The sequence below is a fragment of the Ambystoma mexicanum genome, chromosome 1p, assembly GCF_040938575.1.
Source record: "Ambystoma mexicanum isolate Mex_15411 chromosome 1p, UKY_AmexF1_1, whole genome shotgun sequence".
In the NCBI taxonomy this organism is placed as follows: Eukaryota; Metazoa; Chordata; class Amphibia; order Caudata; family Ambystomatidae; genus Ambystoma; species Ambystoma mexicanum.
Window position 1 is genome coordinate 680261878 of NC_090921.1, and position 27410 is coordinate 680289287.

General features: G+C 46.0%; 1 protein-coding gene across 2 annotated transcripts in view; it reads right to left on the reverse strand.

The window, feature by feature from the left end:
- CDC42SE1 (CDC42 small effector 1) overlaps positions 1-27410 on the reverse strand; it is a 433771-nt gene that overhangs the window by 310671 nt on the left and 95690 nt on the right. Inside the window, exon 2 of one of the 2 annotated variants that reach the window (XM_069649772.1) lies at positions 21951-21992. The exons of the other annotated variant lie outside the window; for it this stretch is intronic. The gene's annotated coding sequence lies outside the window, so the exon portion shown is untranslated. The remainder of the gene's footprint in view (positions 1-21950; positions 21993-27410) is intronic. 2 annotated transcript variants of the gene reach the window in all.

Sequence of the window (27410 nt, forward strand, 5' to 3'; positions counted from 1 at the left end):
CGAGAGTGGCAATATGGAGAAGGGTGGGTGCACAAAATGGAGAAGGGGGCACGAGGCACACACAAAAGGGATTTGAGAGGGACCACGCAGTCAGGGAGGCGCTGCTGTGTGCGAACCGCACACACACACTGCAGCGCGAGAATATAAACTTTTACAAATGCACAACTTACTGTGCCACGGAGCAACTGTCCTCACTCCAGCACCAGAGGAATTGGCGTTGCCCGATGATGGTGGGGGATGGCCTGTGGGGACAGAAGGAGTAAATACATGTTGGTGCATGTTTACCCAGGGGTTCGGGCCCTCTTAGTCCGAACAGGAATTGCCTTTTTCTTTGTCTGCCCTTTGCTTCGGACACCCGGCGAGAGATGCCCTTGATCTAAGAGTTAAGAGCAGAAAGGAAGAGGGAGGTTTAAGAACAAGGGCGGGGCTTAGGTCAGGTGACCTAAGTCCACTTGCACCTGCTCCCCATCTGAAAAGGAAAAGAGGCTGGAGGACAACAGGGGCATCTTCCAAGAACTAGAGAAAACAGGTTTTCCCAGGTAGTTTAGCAGAGGATGCAACAACTTGTGTACCCAGAGACCTCCAAGAAGTGTTACTTCTCGTTTTCTTTGCCTAAAAAACATCAATACCCTCCACTGGGTTGGTTCATACAGCCATAATGATCATAGAACATTTGTCAGATTGTTCATAAGTCTTCAGCGCACTGGAGGGCCATCATTGTCGGACTCTTCTCCAGACAGTCAGTGGTAGATCACTTCTCTGCAGGTGCCTCCCCCCTCTGGAATGGCCTCTCTGCCCCTCTCAAACTTTAAGCCAATCACCTAAAGTTCCAGAAGCAGTGCAAAACATTCCTCTTCTCCTCTGTATTCTCCCTCTCCCTCCCCCGCTGACCTAACTAACCGACCTGTCTGCTGCACTGACTGGCTGCTTGGCTACCCTCACAGTCTCAATAGGTACCAGGGTCTCTCTTGATCAGTCACTCCTGCACTGTCTCTGGGCCTACCTCGCACTTAAGGGTGTAACTGTAACCTCTACAGGCCCTTGCCTCCTTGCACTTGCCCAGAGCCGCGCTGCACTACTATGAGCATTGCTTCCCTGTTCCCCTTCCCTCTCCCCAGCATTTCCCCGCCTGGCCCCTTCACCTTGCGCTTCTCATTCTTGCACAATCTGAATGACACAAGGCCTAGTAAGATTGTTTGTCTTGTCCTCCATCTGTTTTCCTTCCCTTTTCTTGTCGCGCCTAAAAACACTCGTGTACAGGCGCGTTATAAATTATTGTTGTATCCACCAGGCTCTCTGGGGCCTGGTAGCACGCTACATCCAACTCTCTCTCTCTCTAAATACCTCCCTGCCAGAGCTCTTCGGTCTGCTAGCTCCAACTCTCTGGTTAGCTCCAACTCTGTGAATCAGACGCTTCTCTAAGCAAAGAGTGGGGGTGGAGGGAGCTCTGGAATGGTCTCCCTGCCCCTCTCAGACCTGAGCCGGATCTCCATAAGTTCCGGAATCTCCTGAAGACCCTCCTTTTCTCCTCCTCCTCCCCCCTGCTAACACCTTCTTCTGTACTCATCGACTGGCTGCCTGGTTAACTCTGAGTACTACAGGGCACCAGCACCCCCGCCCCCTGCCCAACCCAGTCCCCTGCACCCCTACATTCCCTGGCACTTTTCCTCTGGCCTCCCCTATGCACCTGGCACCTCGCCTCTTACCCCTTTTGACTTGCATGATGCGAATGTCGCTATGCCTAGTAGGACCATTATTGTAGCTTTCTCCCTTGACAGCCCCTCCACCCCCGGCCCCTTTTGTCTTAAAGCACCTTGAAACACCATTCATTAATACAATTTTAAAAAAAAATACAAAAGTAAAGTGAGGTAAGACTGACACTACGCTAGATTAGACTAGAGGGCAGACTACTAAGAGACCAAAGGGGGAAAAAAGAACAACTAGTATTCAAATACAATATTATGCCTCGATTTCACATTGTAAGTTGAAGAACAAAACTTTTTTTCCTTTTTGTCATCATTAAAAGTAGAAGAACAAGGCATTGGTTTACTAGCAATGGCAAACCAAGAATTGAAAACGCAGATTTAAATTTAAAAAGACATTAAAAACATTCTAGCATGCCTGAAAGTGGGCTAAGCCTTGCTAATTAAGTTCACCAAATCCATCACTGGACCCATGAAGAAAAAGTTTACATAATCCAAATTTCCCTTAACTAATAAGGGGATACCTAACTGACTCATATATTCCAAGCCGTAAAATTCTCACCCAGATCGACAAATAACCTACAAGTAGAAAGTCTTCTTTTACCAGTTTGAAAAACAGTTAAATTGCAAGTACTTGCCAGTTACATTTCTTGCTGCCATAACCTGCCGGGCTGGATGTTTATGTGCAGGGGTAGACATTTCAAATTAGAAGCAACTAGCTAGCCATAAAATGTCACTTACCACCTCAATTCTACATATGCACACAGTACACAATTTCTTAGTCGCCAACAGCCAATTATCAATGGCTAGTGGTTAATGCAAATTTAGCACCCCGACATGTGCATCGCTGCTGTGTGTTGCTTTTGAGGATTACAGAAGTTAAATAATTTGGACTAAGGATGACATTTCTCCTCAAAATCTTCATAATTCCAAATTGGTCCTGGTGGCCTGGACTCATTTTCTCCTTTCCCACATGAGTGGCAGCACCTACGAGTTAATATCTGTCCTAGAGAGTGGGACAGAGTCCAGAATTATGTGCAAATATACGGCCGGAACTGGCAACTGACATTTAGGACTTCACAGCAACAACATCGCCATCAGTAACATTACTATGTTGCCAGCTACCAGTAAGGGCTTGGTCGCTATGTTGTGCCAGTTCATCATGCAATGTTATGTTCATGTCTATGTTCTCAAAACAAAAATAGTTCAAATAAATGCAATTTAACAACATGCAACGCAACAGACTAGGGTTCCTGCACAAACCCAGACCCATGCAGCACCACAGAAAATGTCCACAGTATCAAAAGTAGTTCATGCCAATGACTGGCTAGTGGTCTACAAAAGACAAGTACCAGACAACCCGCATGCAAACCATTCACAACAGCACCTGGTGTCTGTGTGGGAGTAGAAGACGGCCAGGGAATCCTCCACATTGAGTTAGCGAGGTGGTGACCCATGAGCTGTGACTTGGAGTGAGGCAAGCCATCAACTGCCAGCACAAGGGAACATGCATATGTGCCAGCACTGATGCTTAGGTCAGGACTACGAAGCGAGGGAAAGAAGGAGAGATGCAGGGAAATACAGCAGTATTGGACTGCTCAGAAGAACACTTTACTGACATGCAGGACCGTTTATGCTATCAGTGCTAGATGTACCATACGGAGCAAGCACATCGTGTGCTATCCATATATAGGTGTAGGGAGGGAACTTTGATGCAAGTGGCCCCCACAAGAAATCTGCTGCCCGTTGTTCAAAATAGCATGGAACCTGGGGGGACCCAAGGCCCGGGAGCAAAGTCACAGAAGAGGAGTGCCACTCTGGCTTGCCTGAATGTCACACTGACCCTGTAAAAACAACGATGGTGATACATGCGTCAGTGGTGCATATTGTGCCTGTGACGTTTGTAAAGCGTGATAATGGGTTGTCGGGCCAAGAAAGCTGGAGGTTGAGGGACTGAAAGGTCTGGAGCATCACACATATAGATGCCTATCCCTCCCACGACCAAATTCTCATTCATGCCAATCAGAGCATGGACATAACCTCAGGAAAGATTTGGACTTGTTGGGTGGCAACAGTTTAGCTGGCTCCCCTTCTTCTCACAACTAAAATTTCAATTCCTCTGTATAGTCTTCAAATCCCTGCATGAACTCAACCCCCCCAATCTCTCTTCTCTCATTTTACACTCCCTCCCGCTCACTCTGCTCTGCTGACCTCTTCTTATGCACTGTACCCCCTGCGCCTCCTCACGCTTCTGTTCCTTTCAGCACTTGCCCCCCCCCCTACATTGGAACTCCTTTCTATCTGCTCCATTCCCACCTACTCATCCTTCCGCACCTCCTTGAAAGACCTGCTTCTCCACTCTACCCCATGACTTTCCTTCGCTACCTTCTCCCCTCTCCAACTGCCCTGTTCTCTTCCCATCTCCTTTCCCACTCTTCCCCTTCTCAACTCACCCATTGGTCTCAATTCAGTTATTCGTAACCTCCTACCCACCTCCTCTCCCTCTCCCTTCTCCCTTCTCCTCCACTTCAGTAAATTGTTCTACATACTGTCTCACTGGTTTGCTTCATGTTTGTATATATGTTTCTTTCTTTATTGTACCTTGCTGTTATACTGTAAAGTGCTTTGGATTAAAGCGCTATATAAACCCAATAAACATAAATTATCAGCAGTAGGTTTTTCTAGGCACAGCTAGAAAGGGACACATTGCTGTGGTTGTTGTGTGCTCTTTGGGGTACACTTGCATCGAATGAAGACTAACAGTTGTGATAAGACAAGGGGCTTGACCCTGATAGATAGGACCAGGGGCCCCCTCCCAGCCACGGGCAGTGTGAGGGTAGAGAAGGGTGCATGAATTGGAAGGACCCCAGACTCCTGAATGTGCCCTGAATGTCATTGACTGGTGCCACTTTCAATCACCCAATGCCAGACACCCTCAATTTTGGCCCGATTTCTTCATGTCCTTACAGAACTACCCAGTTTAGCATGCATTGCTCGACCAAGTAAACCCAGTAAGCCACCGGAGAAAAACAAAATGCTTCCATGCAAACTCGAACACATTGCCTGTCAAAAAAGAGAAGCGGTACTCAATTCAGCCTGAAACAAGTGCATCGCCGACCCGACGTCCAGCAGGGATCCTATTGTTGTGAACCAGTAAGGGACATGGCTAAAACGGGATTTTGTATTATTTCAATGCATCAGCACAACCACAAGGAAAAGACTGTCTCAAATTGGATCCCAGAATCTGGTGGAACGCACAACCATACGGGTAGGGGAAGGTTAAAGGCAGAAAGGTACAGGCATACAATTCCTTTGGGAGCCACTGAGTGTGGGTGAGGTCAAGTGTGGCGATGGACCGAGAAACAAAAGGCGGGCATAAAGTGGAGCAGTGATTTGAAGAGTCTGGAGAAGTCGAATAGGAGTACAAGGGTGTGTGTGTGTGTTAATGTCTGCGGTACCTAATGAAAAGTGCAGCTGTGATTATGTGATAGTGAGTGATAGAGTGGGGTGTAAAAAGTAGGCCAAGGGAGAGACAGTGTAGTGTGGGAGAGAGTAGAGAAAGTGTAAGAGGGTGGTGACACGTAAGGGGAGGGTGGGGCGTGAGCTCTACAGAAAGCGTTGCAGAGGGGAAGAATGGAGGAAATGAGTGTATAATTGGTAGATCTAAGAAGTAGAGTTAGGCGTGAGGGTCGATCAGAGGGATAGAGGAAGAGCAGTGAGATGAGAGAAACAGAGGAGATGGGATGAAAAGGAAGAAGGACGTGAGAGGTGCGATTAGAATGTTGGAAAATAGGAGGGAGGCAAGATAAGAAGTAGGAGGGGGAACAGAATGAAGAGGCATACGTTCTGGGAAAGGAGAGAGTCGATGAGAGAATGTTTGAAGAAACACAGGTACATCTTGAATCCTTAAAAACCATCATTGTGGGAAAACTAGAATATGGTATCCTTAGAAAAGCCTGGCGGTAGTAAAATAGTTAAGGGCTTGGCCTTTAGGCTTCCCCCTGTTTAGAGGTTATTCTAGAGTAGGGATTACCATTATTTGGTGTTTACGCTGTCCTGTGGGACAAAGCAGCCCGAGTTAGGATGTAGGGAGACCGAGGGACCAGCTAGAACAATCGCTTAGTCGATTTATCTTGCACTCTCAAGCCCTGCATAACAAAGTTTGGTAATAAAACCGCTTAAACCATCTATCGAATGTGCGGGTTTGTTAAAGCCATCTGTGACAGCCCTACAGATAAGGGGTTTATCAGCCACTTTTACTCCCTAAAAATAGGCAGATACTCCCCAAAAATTAAAATAGGGAGTAAAAATAATCCCAAGGAAACTAAACGCACATAATGTGTCCCCCAGCCCCCGCCCTGCATTCAGGCACACAGCTCAGTATATATGTTTGGACCAGTAGCACAAGTAGTGCCACAGGAAGAAGCGATTACTGCCTGATTTGAAGACGTAAACCTCCATCTTTTAATGTGCATGAATAACTGCGTACAAAGAAATATTTATTACAACCTTTTTTTTTTACAGTTAAAACATTATTACTCACTTATAAAATACTCACATTTGTGATGGGACCTACAGTTTTACTAAAAAATCATTTTACTCCTAACTTCAAAAGATAGGAAGTAAAATACGCCCACTTCCAAATCTTATCTGTAGCACTGGTGGCAGTACAAAAATTGCAATGCTTGCCTTAAATGACACATAGAAAATAGTATAATTACACACATTTCTACATAAATGCACACATTTTCTTGAAAGAGAATGAAATGCAAATCGAGCACTTTATGTTTAAACATATGATATTTATCAGATCACGCGTAACAGACATTGGGAATCATTACAATTCTGGCGGTAGCCGTGCCGGTAAAACCGGCAGGCTGCTGCCGGACTTGCAAGATTTTCTGGCACTTGGCTTGCCGGATTTACCGGGGCATTACCGTCGGGAAGTCAGGCGCCAGAAAAGGTAAATCCCAATTTCCATTTGAGTCCTATAGTACTCAATGGGAATGAGGAGCATGGAAACACCGGCGCAGGACGGCAGCCGCTCGCAGACTCGGAGTGTGCCGGTCCAGTAACAACGGTGCTGGTAGGCTTACAGGCACGGTTGTTACCGGACTGGCACACTCGTAAGGAGGCCCATTGAGTTTCTGAAAGTAATACAAATATATTTTGCTTAAATGCAGCTTTGAAATGTCGAAGCATGGTAAAAAATATATTTTGCAAGAAGGAAGAATCAACAGGCCGGTCACATTGGAGTGAATGGCCTCTGTGTGACATGTTAATGGTAAATGTTAAAGGTATTTGTACCGCGCACCGTCACCAACGGAATTGGTCCCCAGGCGCTCAGGCGGATCTGCAAACGATAAAGGTGTGATGGGTTAGTAGGTTGAAGAAGGGAGTAGGATAGTGAGAGAAGTGGTGTGCTGTTGGCAGCTTCAACTCAGTATACACCGGGTGCTGAGCTTTGGTGCAGGTATCGGATTGGAGTCAGTCCACGTGTGCTGTTGTTCCGGTTTATGTGTTGTTGCAGTGTTGTGAAGTGCGTGCGGTTTGTTGTGCGAGAGATGGTTGTGTGAGTTTTTGAGTGAAATAAGTATGCAGAGTTTGAGCTTATTGGTTAGTGGGTGTCCTGACCTTTACCAATGCTAGTACTCGCGGTTCTGGGGAGAGTGGCACTTGTTGGCCCTCGCATTCCCAACTAGGCGCGGCGCAGGCCAATGATTGGGGCTCCATACTGGTGTGATCATGCCAACATTCACACTTTTATCTGGTCGCGGCGCAGGCTAGTGTTTAGAGATCGGTCCAGGAGTGGGCAAGCTAGAGTTCACAACTCCATCCGAACGCCACGCAGGTTGGTGTTCACGGCTTTTATTGTGGCATAAGCTAGCATTCACGTTTCCTAGGCGCGGGCGTGTTATCCTTCGAACAGTCCTATCCACATGCAACGCAGGCCAACGTCTATCTAGATGCGTCTGCCAGTCTGACTGTGTTCGTCCGCTGCGTAAGAGCGGAAGAGTGTAGGTCTAGGTTTCGTCTGGGTCTAGTTAGGTGGTCAGTCTCTGTAGCCTTCCTTTGCGGCTGTCTTCCATGATGTCTTATGCTCTGTCGAGTGGTTGGTTCTTTGGCTTGAGCGTTTGTTCAATTTGAGAGTGGCCGAAGTTGGGGTTATTTTCATCATTGTTTTAATGTATGGGCATTCCGGTGCGTCTCCGTGGTGGTTACGCTTTGAAGGGCCATGATTTGAGGAGTTTCCTGAATGCTAGGTGGTTTGTTTTATTCCGTATATTCGTAGGTAGGTCGTTCCAGGTTTTGGGTGCCTGGTGAGAGAAAGACGATCCTCCGAATTGTTTCCTGTTGTAGGGTTTTGGTTCCAGGCGTATGTCTGTGCTTGATCTTAGTGTTCTTGTCGGTTGATGTAGGCGCAGTTTTGCGCTTAGGAATTCTGCGCCTTGTTTGTGTATTGCTCTGTGCGTGATGCACATGGCTTTGAACTTTATTCGCTGTTTCAGCGGTAGCCAGTGTAGTATTTTTAGCGCGGGTGTGATGTGTTCTCTTCTGAAGCTTGCAGATATTTGTGTTTGCCTGTTAGCAAAGATATTAACAAAATTAATATAGACACTGACGTTTTAGTCAATTGTTCTGAGAAGCATCTAGAGTTGAACAGCTCATTTAAACACTACCATCAAGCTGATCGTTTTTTTGAGAACACTTGCAGGCAAGCCATTACCTAAAACGCCAATGGAAACAAAGCGGGTGGGGAGCTCAGCGTAACCTAGGTTGCAGTGTGCCAGCATGAGACAAGATGGCTGCTCTGCTGAATACAGCAACCCCGAGGCTCAGATAAAAGGAACGATTTGCCACACAACTGAAGAACTGACAGGAGTGAGTAGTATTAACTGTCTAGGTCTAGTCTGAGAAAGAGGACCTGTGATAATGGTTATTTTCTATAATCTTAATTCTGATTTTAGGTTGTGTATTTGTAGTTGTGATTTGGCTACTGATTCTAACAAGTGTTTTTGCAATAAAGCCCTTTAAAATTAAACGCAGTCAGATCACCATAGAATACGGCAAGTAAATCTGTATGAATTTTAAAGGTAACTGAGTGGGTCTAGGCGAGTAAACTTCTTCATGCAACACCAAAAAGACAACAAATAAGCTCTCCCCTAAGGGATTTTCCACAGCCCCCAAGATTGTCTAACATACATTCTTTTGGGTGGAGGTGGGCCTTGGCAGTAGAAGATGGTGGAAAACCACAGCAATATGCTTAGGGTTACGTACTCGGACCCAGGTGAAGGTTGCTTGTGTTATCATGGAGTGGAAACGCGGTCTGGCAGTTTTAGCTGCACTGCTGCCCCTTTGTGGGGCAATGCCAAGGCTTCATATGTTTGTTCTTTTGCAATGGCACAGACAGGCTACAAATTAAATTGTACTATTGAATCCAAAGATGCTCATGAACTCCCAGTGGTTGTGATGCATAAAATAGCAGTCATCTTCATGGTCTGCAGATAAAGTAGCTCAACGTCCTGCTGCAGGAATCTCGATGTAACCTACAGGTCAGGATCCTGTCACGGAGACTCGCTATTACCACAAAACAGAGCACTCACTTTGCCCAACAGTGTGATACAGCAGCGAATCACCACCTCTCCACTCTAGGTACACTAGTAAGAAGTGTATCGCCCTCTTCAATTTTTCAAAAATAAGATCCACAACGTAGTTTCATGCTCGGCAGACTAAATCTTTTCAGTATACACCAGCTGAATCTGTTGGATCTGCTAATGGATGTGCGTCTCTTTGAAGTGCAGGTGGTACCGCAGTAATTGAGCAGGTTCACTTTCAGTTCTAATCCAACAATCTGCTTGGCCTGAGGCAATCAGGCTTTATACCGAATCAGCCTTGATGGATCTAAAAACTCAGATGGACGATCTAAAAGATAAAGACAACTTAGCGCTCTTTCTTCTACTAGACCTATCGGCCGCATTTGATTTAGTCAATCATAATGTCCTATGTAATCACCTCTTGACAGCAGCCCATTTCTCCCCTAAAGCCACCGCCTGGATAAACTCATTCTTGGACAACAGAACCATGAGGGTATTTGCACCGACAGCAGAGCCTACACCGGTCACCTGTGGAGTACCCCAGGGTTCCCGTGTCTCTCCTACGCTCTATAATGTTTTTACCAAGCCCCTGTTTGATGATCTCAACAATTTGGGTGTCACCTACACTAAGTATGCAGATGACACCCAAATTATCATCCCCATCATAGGCGACTATGACACCGGCTCGACTTTGCTTAACAAAATCTACCTTGGTATGCAAGCATGGATGGCCACACATGGTCTCCGCCTTAACGATGACAAGAAAAGGAGTTACTCCTCACTGGCTCCTAGACAAAACTGAACAAACTAGGCAATCGATTCAAATATTTTAATACAGATGGGATCAACATAAAATTTTCGAAGGAAGTTAAAACTCTGGGAATTTATTTTGATTCTGCCTTAACCTTAACTAGAAAAGTTAACGCTATAGCTTCTGCCACGGCATACACATACAAATTAATCAATGCTTGCAAACCATTCTTGTCAACAGCAAGCTGCATTACCTTGGCAAGAGCTCTCATTTTGTCTAAAATAGACTATTACAATGCCTTGTATCTAAGGACTAGTAAGCGCAATGTAAAAAAATTACAAATAATTCTAAATAATGCGATAAGAACAGCTCTCAACATCCCGAGAACCCAGTTTATATCAGCAGCAAGACGTAACGGGCAATGGCTCTCAGTCAAAGACAGAATTGCATTTAAAACCATAACAACCACTTATAAACGCCTGTCCAACTTAGCTCCTAAATACCTAGCATGTAAATTCTCCAGGCACACATCAGATCGACCCACAAGATCCCAACACCTACATTTATTTGTATTTTATTGAATTTATTTAGCCCTTTAATCCAAAGTGCTTTACATGAGAACAAGCATAAGATGACAATTGAATCACAACTCCAAAACAGTATAAGGAACAATTTACAATATTGCTGAGGTGAGGGGGGAGTAGGGAGGGGCATAGGTGTGCGAGGGAATGGTAGGTATTAGTGGAGGTAAGAGCGGAAGAGGGAAGGCAAGAAGGTGTGAGGAAGAAGAGAGGAAAGAATAAGACGAGATGAGAGCAGGGGGTGGGGAAGAAGGAGGTAGAGAGGATGGAGAGGGGAAGGAAGATCAGGAGTAAGGTGAGGAATGAGGGGGTGGGAGAAGAAGGAAAGGAAGCAAAGGGTGTTAGGGAGGGGAGTGAAAAAGATAAGATTTTAGAGAAGAGCGAAAGGAAGGGTAGGGGGGAGAAGAGCAGATGTGGAGGGGGAGGCGGTTCCAGTGGAAGGGAGCGAGGAGTTGCAAAGAGCGGAAGCCGGAGGGGGCGCAGCATGGTGGAGGAGGAGAAAGTAGGAAAAGATTAGCAGAGCGGAGAGAACAAGAAGGGGTATAGAAAGTAAGAAGAGAGGAGGGGGCAAGACAATAGAGGGATTTAAAAACAAGACAGGGGAACTTGAATTTGAGCGGGGAGTGAAAAGAGAGCCAACCTAGAGAGGTGAGAGAAGAGGAGATGGAATCCAGGGGTGAGAGAAGGCAGAGTGAGCGGATGGCAGAGTGGTAGACAGATTTGAGTGGGGAGAGATGAGAGATGGGGGTCTGTTTGAGACATGGTCTCAAAATACCCAGATTCAAGCTAAAGAAAGCAGGGAGGTAGCAGCTTCCCCGTTTTGTCAGCTAAACTTTGGAACTCTTTTCCTGTCGACCTAAAAGCTTACTACAGATTCTGAAAAAATGTACTTGTAATTACTTCCTGTTAACATGGTAAATGTTTTATCTCTGTTCTTGTAACTGTATTTACTATGCTGCATTGCGCCTAGATACCCGAGGGTTTGGTGCGCTATATAAATAAACTAAAGCGCATTCCAAGGACTTCGTGGATAAGGAAGATGCTGCAAAAAGCCTGCATCTGATGAATAATTCTCATCACCACGAGATTCATCATCATAAGAACACAAAGTAATCTCAAAGATTGTTGACAGTGCAAACTGTAGCAGTTTGGGAATTGCATGCTCTTTAACAAAGAATAAAGTACGACTGGAAGTTTAAAGGGTTAATGTATTCCTGCCAAGTTGGCAACACCTGATGATTGCCACTTACATGGTGCTCCCTAGTCAAAGCCTGCAGAACAACAAGAAAACCCCTTTGGGCAGCTATATAGAAACTAATCGCACACTATTCCAGAACTGAATTGAAGAGGGCCAACCTCCTATTCAACACAGCAGACAACACGCAAGGGAGGATTACCAAAGGATTTCATGTAATCCTGCCTTCTTTTTTAACGGGTTTATGAAAAATGTCCAAGTCCATCTATTGCTCAATCACCAATTCTCCTGCTACTGGCAAAGGGGTCTGGGAGATTGACGATGGACGTGGAGCAATCGCACCTATTGTTTTCGAAGGGTTTTATCATCTGCCCGAATCGCCATTTCTCTTGCCTGCAAATCCTTTTGGGGGCAAAATATGTTTTATTTTTAATCCCATTCCCTCTTCTTTGGGCTGGGAGACTATCCTACTTCTCGCCCGCTTCCAACGTTCTTAGAAATGCCATTATACACATAGCATTAGCTTCCTTCCCAGTGATTTAGTGAAATCTAGTCAAAACCATTGCCATCAATCTGCATATTTTATGGCATTTGCCAAAAAGGCTTGATGCGTAGATTTTGTACACATACGCCCCCTGTACTTTTCCTCCCGTAATTTTGGTGGTCCACATCAGTGCTATACAAAAAGCAGGTTGCCAGAAGAGAGACGTTTTCCCACAGCTGTCTGAATTTCCCACTACTGTCACTTGTTAAACCAAAGAGGCAACTGCAGTTCAGGGAAGTGGTTGGAAAGGAGTGGTAAACATGCAGATTATTCCCAGAGGAGCCCAGCAACCACAGCATACTTATAGTTTTGCTGTTAGGGGCACAGTGACTGTTCTGGCAGCAACACCAGGGCTGTATTCTCAGCAAGTAACATGCATACTGAATGCCTCCCTAACAAGAGAAGTGTCTTTGGGCTGTCCAAATATCCCTACAATAGAAGTTGCTGCTTGGAGCTGGAGGTCCTCCAGTCAAGACCTTTGGGTGCACTGCCACATACATTGCTGCCTTACGACATCAAAGACTCCCTGCCTGTTCAACCCCTCAGTACTGTGATGTGGCCTTAATGTGGCATAAAGCACGATGCAAGCAACAAGCAAGTCACAGCCTTATGTGGTGAAAATCATTTAATACAAGCAGTCCCCTGTACAGGGTCTGTGTGCAGACACTACATTAGCAGTATACTGCACGAACCCCTGCCACTCAGCATGTCAGCGTTCAAGTATATTGCTCTAAGAAACTGCACACACACCTGAATTCTCTTCCCCCATGTGTCCTCCCAATTTACTTTGCACGCCCTTTACTCTGGGCCCGTCACTTTTGACAATCGGCTGGGAAATCCCAGATACATATATATCAGGCAGGGTTCAAAGTTAATGCGAGCTATTTAGCTGCTGCTTCTACCATAGGAGAGCATGTGAGCTTCAAATCAAGAGTTACCAGGAGCTACTTTTGGATTCCCAGGCCAACTAGAGTCTTCCAAAAATGCATATGTGACATTAGGTTTGCGGGTTTGAGCATGCAAAGGACACACCCAGTATACATTTAAATATAATGAATCATACATAATGGACAAAAATGTAAAAAGTGAATCTCGAGTGGAAGTTTAGCTTTGCAGTGCGCGGTGTACTCGCGCCTGCCTACTGGGTGATGCCGGACACCCAAGAGCTGGCCTTAGCCCCTGCTCATCGAATCTCGTCAGGTTGTGGCAGTAGTCTTCAAACTGTGGGCTGAATCGCCTCAGGGGGCCCAAAGGATGGTCAGGGGGGGCGGGAGGGGGTGCAAGGCTCTTCAAAAAGAATTTGAGGACTGCTTTCAATAGAAAGTATAAGGAGATATGGGCAACCGGGGGAGAGGGGGCGTTAACACCATTTATACTCAAGGGTGGTGGAGGGGGATAACTATCTTGTATTAAGGGGGGGGCTAAGCATAAAAGTTTGAATACCGCTGGGTTATGGTAACCTACTAACAGACAAACAAGCCTCCACATTACAGGTGTATGCTGGGGCACATCTCAAGCACATTACACAACTATTCTCCGCCTAATTTCATTACATCCAGGATGTACTAGAAACCTCCCCCAGAGATACACACTTCTACGCAGGGGCATGAAGCATTTGCCCTTTCTGACGAGTATGCTTCGATTGTTCTGCATTGGCTCTACAGACATGCACACTGTCAAACTCCAACCCTATCCCTCATTCCCCTGCACCTTTCATGTGCGTTTAACCTTTCTCCCACTTCCCCATCTCTGCTGCTCCATTTCTATTCTCTCGCAAAGCAAAGTCTGGATACTCCTGTAGGGGCACAATATGCCACTAGCCTCAGGGCTTTTAAACCACTGTGTTGCAGTATAAAAAAACACTATCAACAAGCCTTTGATAACCTTAAGGTCCAGGATCGATCGGGACACATGGTAATCCGAATGGGATCTCAGCCTTTTAAAATAAAGAATTAGTCTACAATAAGCCTGTGACAAACGACTATCTGTCTTGAATTCCTAATATTGGCACCTTATTGTTTCCAATGTCGGTTTACCACTTATCCTAGCCGTCCCCGCAAAATGAGGCAAGAGGCAGTCATGAAACCAATAATACTGAAATGCCTATCAATATTTAAGACCTGTGCATGGACCACTGGTAAAACCGACCCACCCTCACATAATGGAAGCAACTAAGTGGGCACCCAAGTACCCCCAGACAACAACAATAAAATGACATGCATATCTCACAGGCTAGCAGCCCTTATGCGCATTCCGGGAGGATAGCTCAGGGGAACCGCGTTCATCTTGGAAGCATAGCAACACAGGTTAGAATCCCGGGCTCATGCTTAGAAACTGATTCCGGGCATCAAGCAAGTTATAAAAAAAAAATTATAATTATACTTACTGCGCAAGGTTGCAGAAAGTGGACACGTACAAGTTACAGGACTATGTTCATACAGACAGACGGATTACCAACAGCCAGGATTCAGAACGCTCAAGAGCTCCAAAACCATGTTAGACCATACCACAGCGTAGGAAACCTGTGTATCTTTGCACAATTCGGCCCTAGACCCCCATGATTCCTCACCATTGACTGTACTACTTAGAGCTGATGGGATTTGAAGGCCAAAACATATGGTGACTCGCAGGTTGCCTGCGCCTCCTCTATTATCATGTAAACCTTCTCTCCAAGCCAATCTTTGGGTATGGTCGGCTGGGATCCTCTAATGGAGCGCCTTAAAGTTGGGTGGGCGTCTACGGCACAGGGTTAAAACAGAGGCAATCTTTCTTTTCGAAAGGGAGCCAACAAATCAGAGTTGGCACAGCTGCATCAATTACAAACATCCCGTGTGGTTACTCCCAGACTTCCTCACCACCATCACCGCTGCTCTCAAAGATCTTAGCATAGCCCCCAACGCAGGTAATCCCCACAACACAAAACTACTATTCAAAATGTGTGCCAAATATTCCTAACTCCGCTTCTGGCTGAAAAACCATGCAGGGCAGCAGCAGAGATAAAAGCCACAACAGAGAGGAAGCTATCCAAACCCCCACCCACCAATTTCCATAGACCCAGGAGCTGCCACGAACACTTGCACGGCAAAGTAAGAGAAACACCTTATGACGTGGCCCTTGTTAAGATGGATTGCTAAGCTCTGACCTGATGGGCAGAGGTTTAGGAGGCCACCCTGGTTTAGTGGAACAGACAGGGGAACCTTCTGGACAAGCCAGACCAATCACAGCAGCTTGGCAGGCAGCCAAGACTTAGTCGCCCTATGGGTGAGAGTGATAGGAAGCCCAATGAGCGCACACACAGTCAAACTCTGCAGAATACGCTAAGACAAGCCTTTATAAAAAACATATACACTTATTACAGGCCTTAATAATTAAACATAAATACAACAAAGTAATATCAAACAGTTACCACACACGACTTTCACTATTTACCATATATACAATTATGTTTCGCCTAATATGGTAATGGAGAAAACACAACCACAACCTGCAACAGAAGGGCAAGTTAACACAAATATAGTATTAGGCAGTTCTTCAGAGTCGATCCCTAATTTAAGCAGTCCAGCCCTACAAAGTGGGGTGCCTTATGATCAAAAGGTACAGTAGTGTTTTGAAAATGCGCGGTCGTGCGAATGAGAAAGCAGGTCCTTTTCCGGGAGCTGTAGCTGTTCAGGAAGGGGCTTGAAATCTGAAGAACAGTGTCCTACTCTTCAAGATCTACCCCTGCAGGAAGAGCGAGTTTCGGGAATATCTAGGGAGCGCAGGCTAGCCCAGCTACGGCGAGTAGTTTTTCAGGGATTCTCGTGCGTAATTAACAATGGCTGTGCCAGGGGGCCACTGGTAAGTGATGCAAGTACTCACCAACCATCAACAAAGTCTGGGTCAAACTTTGCCAGTATAGGCCGGGTCGCTTGTAGGTTCAACCCCTGCAGTTACACGGAATTCCAGCTCTCAGCGGCTGCAGGACGGGACGATCATCTGTTGTGGGACAGTAGCCTTTTCTCAGTTCTCGATGAAGAAAAGACGACAGTTCCAGTGCAGCAGGTGTTAGGGCACAGGGGAGGCAGGTATGCAAGGCTCCTACAACGAACATCACCACAGCAGGGCGACACAGGGACCGCAAATGCCTGCAGTGTGGTGCACGCTCTTAAATCGCGACCCAGAGGAGCTAGGACTCCTGGCGAGAGAGGGCGCAGGACCACAAGCTGGCGATTCCTTAAGTGTCGAGTGCCAACTCAGGACAGCAGTGCTCCTAGGCGATATCCCGGGTTCGAGCTGGTCAGTTCACTGGATGGCCCATGAACATTTGCAAAGAGGCTCTATTGGAGGGTTATCAGTAGATGCCTAGAGTAGTTCGTTTCCACTACTCCAAAGGGTCGAAGTGCCCTTGCAGGCCTTCAGTGATCGATGCAAAAACAGGGTTCCGACGGGACAACAACGGGCTTAGGGTGCCAAACCTTCCAGAAAGTCTCTGGCGGTTGCACAGGTCTGCTGTTGTATTTCAGGATACTTGGCTCCTTCTGTAGTTCAGTGTGAACTTCAGGCGATCGACCTGGAATTGGTGAGAGCCCCTTTTCTTATCCAAGATTCGTTTCACACTCAAATCTGGGATAACCAATGGAAGATGTGCCCTCTTGCATTCACGCCAGGCGTGGGCCAATCACGGCCCCCGTGGTTCCAGGCATACCAGACATACTGACACCAGTAGTGTGGATTGGGAACAGACGGTCCCAATCCTCTTCCAGGGCACTAGCACACATGACATGCAGGAGCTCACGAAAGATGTGGTTTTCGCAGAAGACTGCATGTCCAAATAAAGAATTCCCGGGTCGGTACAACCTGGGGGAACGCAAAGGGACCAAATAGCCAAAGGACAGAACAAAAGACTTTGTGACACAGCCATTTTCGGCACTGGCCACAATCTTGAGCCAAATGCGATACCTGTGATATGGTTTGTTAAAAAGTAGTAAAAATACTATAATCTTGGTGTCTAGGGCCAAAAAACAAAAGGACCCCTATGCGCGGTACAGTAAGGTACTTGGCACATATATAAAAAGTTATCAGAAATGACAACAGTCAAAGACTGAGGGAAGTTTCCCCAGTGGTGACAGCCTGAAGGACGTGTCAGTTTCACCATAACAGAGGTGCAAAAGTCCAGAGGAGCACAGACTGGAAAAGTCAGGGTAGGTTAGCCAAACAAAAGCAAAAAGTTGGGGGGTGGTGTCCATAAATGGGAGGGACAATTGCACCCAAGGGAAATCTTTCCTAACAGTGATGCTACCCTGATCTCTCCTCTTTTCTGCATATCACACCCACTGACAGAAATCAAACCATGGGGCCAAGCATAGTCTGCCCCCTCCCAACACCCTGAGCCACCAAACCCAGGGGTCAAGTCCTAAACAAATGAATGTGGTGGAATGTCAATTGAATGTGGAGTCACCAGAAATTTGCATATCAAGGTCCCCTGGGTCCAGCCGCTTGTTCCCTCAACTTGAGCCCTGAATCCCTCTATTCCCGTGCTCTGAACCATGATTCAGGTGCTTCAGCGAATTAGAAAGGGGGAAAGCACCCAGAATGCACAAGTGAAAGTAAAAGATAAGAAAATGAAATCAATCGCGCCACATCATGTGAACAGTGAAAGTGCCTCAATAGTGCACAGCAGACTAAAGACTCATATTCCAGGCACTGTACTGTTCACAAAGCATGTGCCAGGCCCAGAATACATGCAAAGGCTGCCCCCCACTTTGCCCCCTGCCATACCTGCCTAACCTCCGGAATTTTTCCGGAGACTCCGGAATTTTAAGCATTTCTCCGTGTCTCCGGAAAAATCCCTTGAATCTCAGGAATTTTGAGATTCTTTCCGGGTCCCGTCATATTCTCCACCTGATTGGCTACCGGCGGCAGCCAATCAGGTGGAGAATATGACGGGACCCGGAAACGGCGCGAAATGTTCGTGCCCACTGCCTGCAACACTATAATAATAGTGCTTCCAATCTATGTCATTGGATTGTAAGCAGTATTATTACGGTGGCGGTGCCACGTTCATTTTACTTACCATAGCACTGAAAATCATTCATTCAGTGCTATTTTCAGCAAAATGAAGGCGGCGCCGCAGCCGAAATAATGCTGCTTTCAATCCATGTCATTCGATAGAAAGCAGCATTATTTCTGCTACGGCGCCGCATTCATTTTGCTTACTATAGCATTGAATAAATGAATGATTTTCAGTGCTGTGGTAAGCAAAATGAACGTGGCAACGCCGCCGTAATAATAGTGCTTTCCATCCAATGACATGGATTGAAAGCACTATTATTGTAGCCTTCATTTTGCTTGCTATAGCATTGAAAATAATTCATTCAATGCTATAGTAAGCAAACTGAAGGCGCCGCTGCCGCAATAATAGCGCTTTCAATCCAATGACATGGATTGAAAGCACCATTATTTCGGCGGCTTTGCTTACTATAACATTGAATGAATTATTTTCAATGCTATAGTAAGCAAAATGAAGGCTACAACAATCGGGTTTACCTTTTTGAAAGGTGGGCGGGGCGTGTGGGTGGAGTCTTGTGTGGATGTGGGCGGGGCTTAAATCTCAGGAATTTTGATTTTCAAATGTAGGCAGGTATACCCCCTGCCACAAAGTAAGGCACGGCAATGCGAAGCGTATTGTCTAAAGCAAACTCAGACAGAGCACGCTTAAAGTACCTGAAACCTGCCCCCAAGGCGCTTTTACAGTAGGACTTTCTTCAAAAGTGCACCTTAGTCTAGCATTTTGTTTTTAAAAAGGAAGCATTCGCCACTGGCTGGCCTGGAGTGGCTCGGGTAGCACCAAAACCACCGAAAACTTAGTGTGGCTCGCCTAAAATCTGACGCAAACTGCATCATCGCCTTCCTGAACTGGAGCTCGTGCACTTGGTTCAAAGTAACAAACGACAGGGCAAAGTGTCAGAAAAGACACGAGGAACACCGCCCACAAAGCAGTGTAATCTACCCATTTTGCACACAGTGGTCCCATGAAGTCTGCCCATGTCCCTGTAGATAAGAGTCACTCTGGCCGTGTAGCCCATTTCCTGCCCGCAGGCCCCTCTAGCCTGCCCATTTCCTGTAGATTAAAGGGTCTCGGTGCCCATCTGGCGCGCACACACCCCATTGCAGCTACAGACTTGCCGGCCCCGCCTGCTCATTCACTCCCTACTCCAAGACACCATCTCTGTGGTCTCGGGCTTGACTCGCTCTCCCTCTCCTGCGCAAAGCAGAACGAGGGGGGCAAGTTATAACTTAAAGCAGCAGGACCACGAAACAAGCCTGCGCAGGTAGTCAACGTGTTGTACATAAATCTGCGGCTTTGATGAATCTGGCCGATAATTCACCTTCTCTGCCCTTTTGAAAAGGAAGCACAAAGAATAAAATGTCCCTATTTGGGAGCGGGCCCGTCTCAGCCTGTCCAGGAGCTGGAGCCGCACGCATACACTGCCTGCGGCAGTTGGCGCCGGATAATGCTGACATCATACAGCGACTGGCTCGACCTGAACATCACGGCCTGTTCCTGCCCCAACCTGCATCCCCTGTAACTAGCAGTAGCTCTTGCAGACGAAACACTCGACCAAAAAAACAGTGAAATCAGGACCCACTAGGTGGCATTGAGCTCTAGTGTGTCCATGCCACGTGGCAGGGTAATAGTCATGTCGGACTCTTCCCCTCATAGTTTAGGATGCAATGTTTTATTAGACACTGGCTAAAAAAAGTTATAGAATTCACAAGCAGTAGTTTCACCGCCCTGTGTATTCATTTTTTCATACTGCATAACTCTGCTCTCTTCACATCGGCCTCCCACTGGTTTTATTTTTTCCACCCTGATGCTTCCATGTAGATTATTTTTTTTTATTTTTGCATAGCACACAAACAGCCCTTGGGCATCGAGGCGCTGTTACTTGTGGTGATCTTATTACAAGGAAATAGTACTACATGTTAATCCTATACACATACATGGCAGGCACATTTATACATCCTTATCTATTCATCTGATCTTTCAGGAATCCGTCCAGTCTAGCCGTGGTAAGGTGGAAAGTGGTGCTTAGCTGAAGAGTAGTGTTTTCAACGATTTGCGGAATGCCAAGTGATGAACAGTAGTAGCATGGATAACTACCCAGGAGAGGGCTCCTCTAGATCGGATGGACAGAGCCTACACACTTGCAGCAGTGCTACAGTGCAATGTTACAGAAACATTACTGGTTCCTCGCAGCAGACCCATGTATCCCTGAGATTACACTGATCTAACCAGCTCATGCCTACAGTTACATGTGTTAATATAAAGGTGGTCAGGAAAAATCACACATCACTCTAAATTGCATAAACGCCTCAAAACAAGTCACTAAATAACCGCTACAGTGATAAAGGTTTGCACAAACAGCAACCAGACGATGGATGCCCTTACACATCATCAGCTATCAAATGATTACATACTCCTATCAGTTTCAAATATTTGTAAACGTTCTCTTCCCGTTATCAAATAGTAACTCGTCATTTATTAAACAGTTATTCACCAAACATCAGCTTGGTGATAAAGTACTATTTTTTTACTGTACAACCCGAGAAGACATTACCTCACATTGTCACAAACTTGCTCACATGTCCACGTGCCCCAGCCATATGCCAAGAACAGCTTCACGTGACAAGGTTCTGCTCCATGTGCTGTGAGAAACCAGAATGTGTCTTACCCATTAGTCCAAGAGAATCTGTCATCCTGTGGCCAGGACTCCATCGCATTTTGGATCCAGTTCCTCGGGTGGACCAGTGTGGGAGGATCACCTGGGTGAAGGGTCTTTGGGGAGTGGGACACCAGATGGTGAGACGCAGCACCCCCTTCCTTTACACCTTTTTCCCATCCCAAGTAGGATAATTAGGAACTCCCCCCTCACCTGCCCCTTACAACACAAACACTTTCTCACGGACAGCCCGCCATGAGACAAAGCAGACTAACACCCGAGCTGTATACATGACGTGTCCCAATATAATGGTCATGCAAGGTAGGCAATTTCTGACCATCACACACACCCGACTTCCATTAACCTTCCCCACACAGATAAAAGGTGGAGCACACCCAGAGCGAGACAAAGCACACAAGGAATCAGCAGTTCCAAGATGGCAGTTTAACAAGAGGAGAAAGACGGTGAAACAGAAGGGGATTGCAAGGAGGAGGTTCCCTTGACCTTTTCGACAAGGAACTATTGCTTTCATGAGCCCTCAAGATTGGAAAGGATAAGACAAGGAAAAATAGGCTGAAGAATCCTGCATTGTGCGTCAGAGATACCGGGGCCCTCCTGCGTCAAGAATCAAAGCAGGGAGAATTAACCACTGTGGTACTGTCCTTGGCTCCAAGAACAAAGCAGCGTCAGTGAAATCAACACAGCCGGTGAGTTAGGGAGACCGATACAAGACCGGTCAGTGTTGAAGCCAAGGTTGCAAGCCGCAACATTGTGTGGCGAACACTGGAACAAATATGGGTTGAAATACATTTGATAAAAAGACGCAAATAAAATTGAACTGCTGATGAGCGATTGAATTTTGAAACCAAGATACGATACCTTTGACAGAGTGGTCGGGCACAGGCTCTGTAAGGTATCCAGCTGAAAAGGAAGAGTTATAGAGGATTGTAAATCAAAGTGGTCCTGCGATGGGTCAAGTAAAACCATGTGCATAATTGAAAGTCTTCAATGTTGATACAGTAAACATTTGTGTCAAAGTTGATAAAGTTGGTCCGAGCCCGGCAGAGGGAGATCAATTGAAAGCTTTGTGTTAAAAGTGGGTCTGAGCACAGCAGAAGGGGACCCTAGGTGAACAGAAAGTCGCCCGAGAATTTGTACGTGTGAAATCCTAAGAAGAAAGGAACTTTGATGTTTGTCATATTGCATCAGGCCTTCTGAAAAGGAGACTTTTAACGGCAAAGAGACTTTGGCAGAGAAGGCCATGATGTTGAAGGTTTGAACTGCACCCTCGTGCCAGATAAGCCAGAGACTGTGCAACCTTGAGTGTGCCATCTTGGCCGTTTTGAAAACGTGGGGCAGGAAAGCCAATGGCTTGAATATCCCGACATATCATTTCTTGAACACTTTCTTTGCATAACATTGTTTCCCACACTATTTGTATTTATAAGTAAGGATTGGCAATAGGTTTATTAGTATAGACCCTTTTATTGTGACAAGACACCACTAGGACTGTGTTATTTTATGGTCGTAGCTTGCTCACATCTTTAGATTCAGGTTTAGATAGGCTTTTTTCAAACCCAATTGAAGTTCAATAAACACCCTTGAACTGTGATCACTTGTGTGTCTTACTATTTGATACCATGCCTTCCTTACAGTCCTCAGTGCTGCCTCATGTCAAGGTACAGCCGCATTTGCAGGATGTACTATCATACACAAGGAGCGTCTTTAAATTGGTACGCCTCATATTCCCATGTACTGTTAGCATATGCTCATGTATCTGCACGCATTTAGGGTACAGATACATATGATCCTAGGTTTAGCCACTGCCACACAGGGACACTGCCTGCTACTTTCTGCTCATGGCATCACACCCACTTCCAGATACCACCATCAGTGCCATGGCTGAGCAGCACTGCCTTCTGTTGTAAGCAATTAAAGACCAAAAAGAAACAGGTTAATCCCTGATCGAGCTGTGTACCACTATTAACATAGGCAAAGGTAACAAGACCACTCAAACAACGTCTGGGTGGGTGATCTGCAAGCACTGGTAGCAGGAAAATGACCCTAACCCAGAGTCATCTGTTGATCAGAAAGAGAGGAAAAATTATCCATCAACCCTACGTGCTGCACCCTTGAATTATACATGCTACCTATAAAATTCAATACAAAGAACTGACACTACTCTTGATCAGTTTTCAAAACATATCTTACTGTACGGCAGGGTTGGAAATTGCCAGGAGCTGGGAGCCATTTAGGACCTCGTTATAGCCAAGGAGAGTCTGGTTACCTTGAAACCAAGAGCTACCAGGAGCCACTTCGCACTCTCCAGGCAAGTGGTGCCATACAAACATAACTATGTAATATTAACTGTGATGGTTTGGGTATATGTATACACGAGAATAAAGGACACCCTTACATTCGAAGCATATTGGATAATATATAAATGGACAAAAAGTTGGAGTTTGCATCTTATGCAAAAGTTACAATTGATATATGATATGATAGGTTATTTATAACATGCTTAATACCCAGAGCAACACAGGTTCGATCCCCGGGTCTGCGCTTAGAAACCTCTGTATCGTCATGCTTCCAAGGCAAGCACGTTGTGCCCGAGGTATCCTCCCAAGACAATTGCTGTGCACTATATACACTAGCTCCTGGTTCCCCGGGCATAGCTCCTACCAAACGGGTCATGCCAGATACCCAGGAACTGCATTTTGCTCCTGGTCAACAAATCCTAAATGTTGACACCTGTAATGCCGCTTGTTGTAAGCAAGCCTTCATGGGAAGCATCAGCCATGGTGAAACGAGAGTGTGTCAGGCGGGCAGCTTCATGGCCAGCAGTGCACACTATGGTGAACCAGAAGAATGACTCAGACCACTGACGTACATATTTACAACAATCTTTATTTCAAGTAAGAGAACTCCTAACTGGCCCCATTTCTTTGGGGGAAGTTCCAAACTAAAACAAAGGGTGCTTGTCAAAATATTGTCCTTGGTCCAAAATCCTATCCAACTACTCTAGCCCTACCACTTAGGAAAACTGAATTAAATGAGAGGCTGAATCAATGGCCTCCTTCAACTTCGGCCTGGCCCAATAACTTGGATTCTCTGGTGATAGTTATTAACAAACAAACAAAAAAAAAATCACAGTGGTCTTGTAGACTTAGTTATTACTAATAAAAATATCCTTCTGGTCTTTCCCTCTTCCTTGAGAAGACAAGGGTCTTTCTTTCTCAAGACCTCTCCGGGGTCCCTTTTGCCACAGTTCTTTTCATAACAGTTTGCATGCCTCTGGGACTCTTCAAAGTCCTCTGGCATTCTTCTATGCTGGCGTGTTCTCAATTTACGTAATTCAAATAGGGTGCTCGCCCACTTGTGATTTGTCAGGCCCTCACAACCTCTTCAGTCTTCCCAACCTTGATTCACAATGTTCATATATCTTTCACTTTGCTTCACAGAGTGCGCTTGCCCACTCGGGTTTCTCAGGTTCCTGAAGTCTTATTGGCTCTCCCAGCCTGGATTTTCAGTATTTGGATTTGTTTCGTACTGGGGCACATGGGACACGTTTCAGCTCGGGTTTCTCTGGTTCCAGTAACCTCGTCAGCTCTCCCAGCCTGGATTTGCATATTCATACCTCTTAGCGGTAACCTCTGTGTGGGGGCGTTCGCCTCCCTGTTGTAGCTTATTGCCACAACTAATGTCTGTCGAATGTAGAGCTTAGGCCTTTGGGGTCCCCCAGCGAGCTGGTCTCTGCATCTGTTTCTGGGCTTCAAGCCCACCATGGCCGGCTGGTGGTCACGCCACCAGCAGAAACTGGTTCCTCTGCGTTTCCACCTCCTTCCCTGACTGGACTTCACAGTTGGAGAAAACACCACTGCTCCTTCGTCCATCTAGCATTGTCCTCTCTGTACACACTCCAGCGGGTTTAGCAGCCCAACTCGGCTCCTCCTCCTTTGATAGGTCTTCTCCAGAGGGCTTGCCTCTGCATAGGGATCACACACTCTTATGTGAGAGTTCCCTTCTCTATGTTCACAGTTTCTCTCCTGGTGAAGTAAGTCATCACGATCAACAAAAGGTATGTCCTTTTTACGTGTCTTTGGCGCTCAGATGAAATACAGCGAAGCCAACAGGAAGAAAGGGTTGGAGTACTCAAAAAAAGTGATACAAGTAGGTTGTACAAGTCCCATATAGACAGACTATGCACTCTGGTCTGGGAGTCCTTGTCCCAAGAGTGGAGTCACTCCATTGAGTCCCACCTTGCCCAGACCCATAGGGAGGGTCTTGCGGAGTGGGCTCAGCTTCTGAGTCTCACAGGGGGTGGCTCCCCTCTGGGTAGAATGGGCAAATTGATCGGATTTGACACAACACCCAGTGAATTAACCCTGCTACAGGGGACATGGATGTGATGGGGTAATTGGGCTCACCAACACTACTCGAAAGCAGTCTCGACTCATTGTCAAGCCAAGCATTCAAAAAAATCTCAGCCACTGACGGAACCGACCCTCCTGTGGGATGCGCAACACACTACGTATGTGTGTTTGGGGCCGTTTTTTCAAGCAGCCCCACATGCACAGATGTGCAGTGCTGGAGATAGAAACAAGTCTGGGGTGGGAAAACCTCAAGTCTATGCCTTAGAATGGAAATGAGGAATGAAAGGCTGATGGGTGCTATCCCACACCAAACCACCCCCATGCACAACTACGGAACTTGCAATGAGCAAACTGCCACATGGATCACTGCAGTCAGTGATAAAGGACAAACGGCTGGGAAAGATATTGCACAAACCCCACCATGGCACCAGCTGATCGAAAATCAGCCCCACAAATGGAGGTCCGGAAAAGAAAGGTGTTTCATCCCCTTAGTGCCTGAACTGACAGTTTTCGATCCTTCGTGCTTTTCTGGTCGGTCTTCTGTTTCCTGGCAGGGTCTGGAATTAACACATTTGAGAAAAATGTAATTACAAAACGATTAAAACCAAGGAAAACAAAACAAACGGAGGTGAAAAACTTGGAGAAGTTGACACAGGACGGTGAGTGCGCACGGTGGTTTGGGCGAGCGAGTGAAAAAGGCAAGATTGCTTTTAAAATAAACCTCAGTTTGGTCCATTAAAATGAACAATAATGAGCAATCATCACTGCCTGCAATATAAAGCCTGGGAAGGCCCTGCGACGCACATTCACTGGACCTGCCTCAGCACGACGGAAGACACGAGGGGGAGCTCTGGGGAGGCGTCAGCTTTAATGCTAGGAGCAAAAAGGCGGGGCCAGGCCCTGCACATTATACACACACGAGTGGCTCCTTACATGGTCTCGAGCGATCATGAAGGCGGAAGCGATGGGGTCCTCACAGGTGCAAGAGCGCATTGACAATGTACCACGATCTGTGCATTTTTTAGCTGGCGCGATACTTCGCCACATAATTCCTGGGTACATGTCTAATCTAGATCAATTGGTTAATCTCAACGTAATCCATATTATATAGCTCACCCTAATCTCAATTTTAAACTAGTATCTTCCAAATTAAGTTTTGCAGCAAATGGACACTCTTAGGGTCCACCTTAGTAAAATATCTACAATAAAAGAAAAAAAATGAAAAAAATAAAAAATTGTACCCATTGTGAAAACATTTTTTTTTTTTTAAATACGTACTATTTTTTTTCTCTTTATACTAGGAATGAAACCCCTTCAGTCTCCCTCTTCCCAATAACCCCCATACCTCTCCAGTTCATACTCCCCACAGTCACTAGTGGCGCAATGACCAGTGGGCAGATTGGGCTTTAAACCATCCCACCACCACTGGACGCACCCCATTCCTAATGTGAAGCATTTCATTTTTAGCAACTGTATTCGTATGTATACATTTTTTAGGCAATTGAAATCCTGATGGGATGTTAGTACTTGCATGTTAGTGGAGTGATTGAGGGGGTTAGGTCAGAGACAACTCACTCTCACAGCAGTCCTTAAGTGTGTGGTTTCAGTGAATGGGAGATACAACTGCTTTTGATTGAAGCTTCACCATAACAGTCGCATTAGAATGTGGAAAGAAGTTAGATGCCTCCACACAAGTAAGTTTGCCCCTCCCACCAAAATCCCAGAAGTAAGCCCCTCTCCCCAACATTTGAAGGGTTAGGCGCCCCTCCCGAAACACGTCTAGTTGCAAACCTAGCGGTGATGCCTCTCCCTCTTTAACATTTTAAAATGTTAAAATGGAAATCAAATTGAGACCAAAAAATTGCGTTTTTCAATCTAAATTATTCAATGTGGCACTTTTTTCCCCCTTCCTAAAGAAAAAAAGCTGATAATCCATATCGGCTAGACGATGCCAGCTTTACAAAGA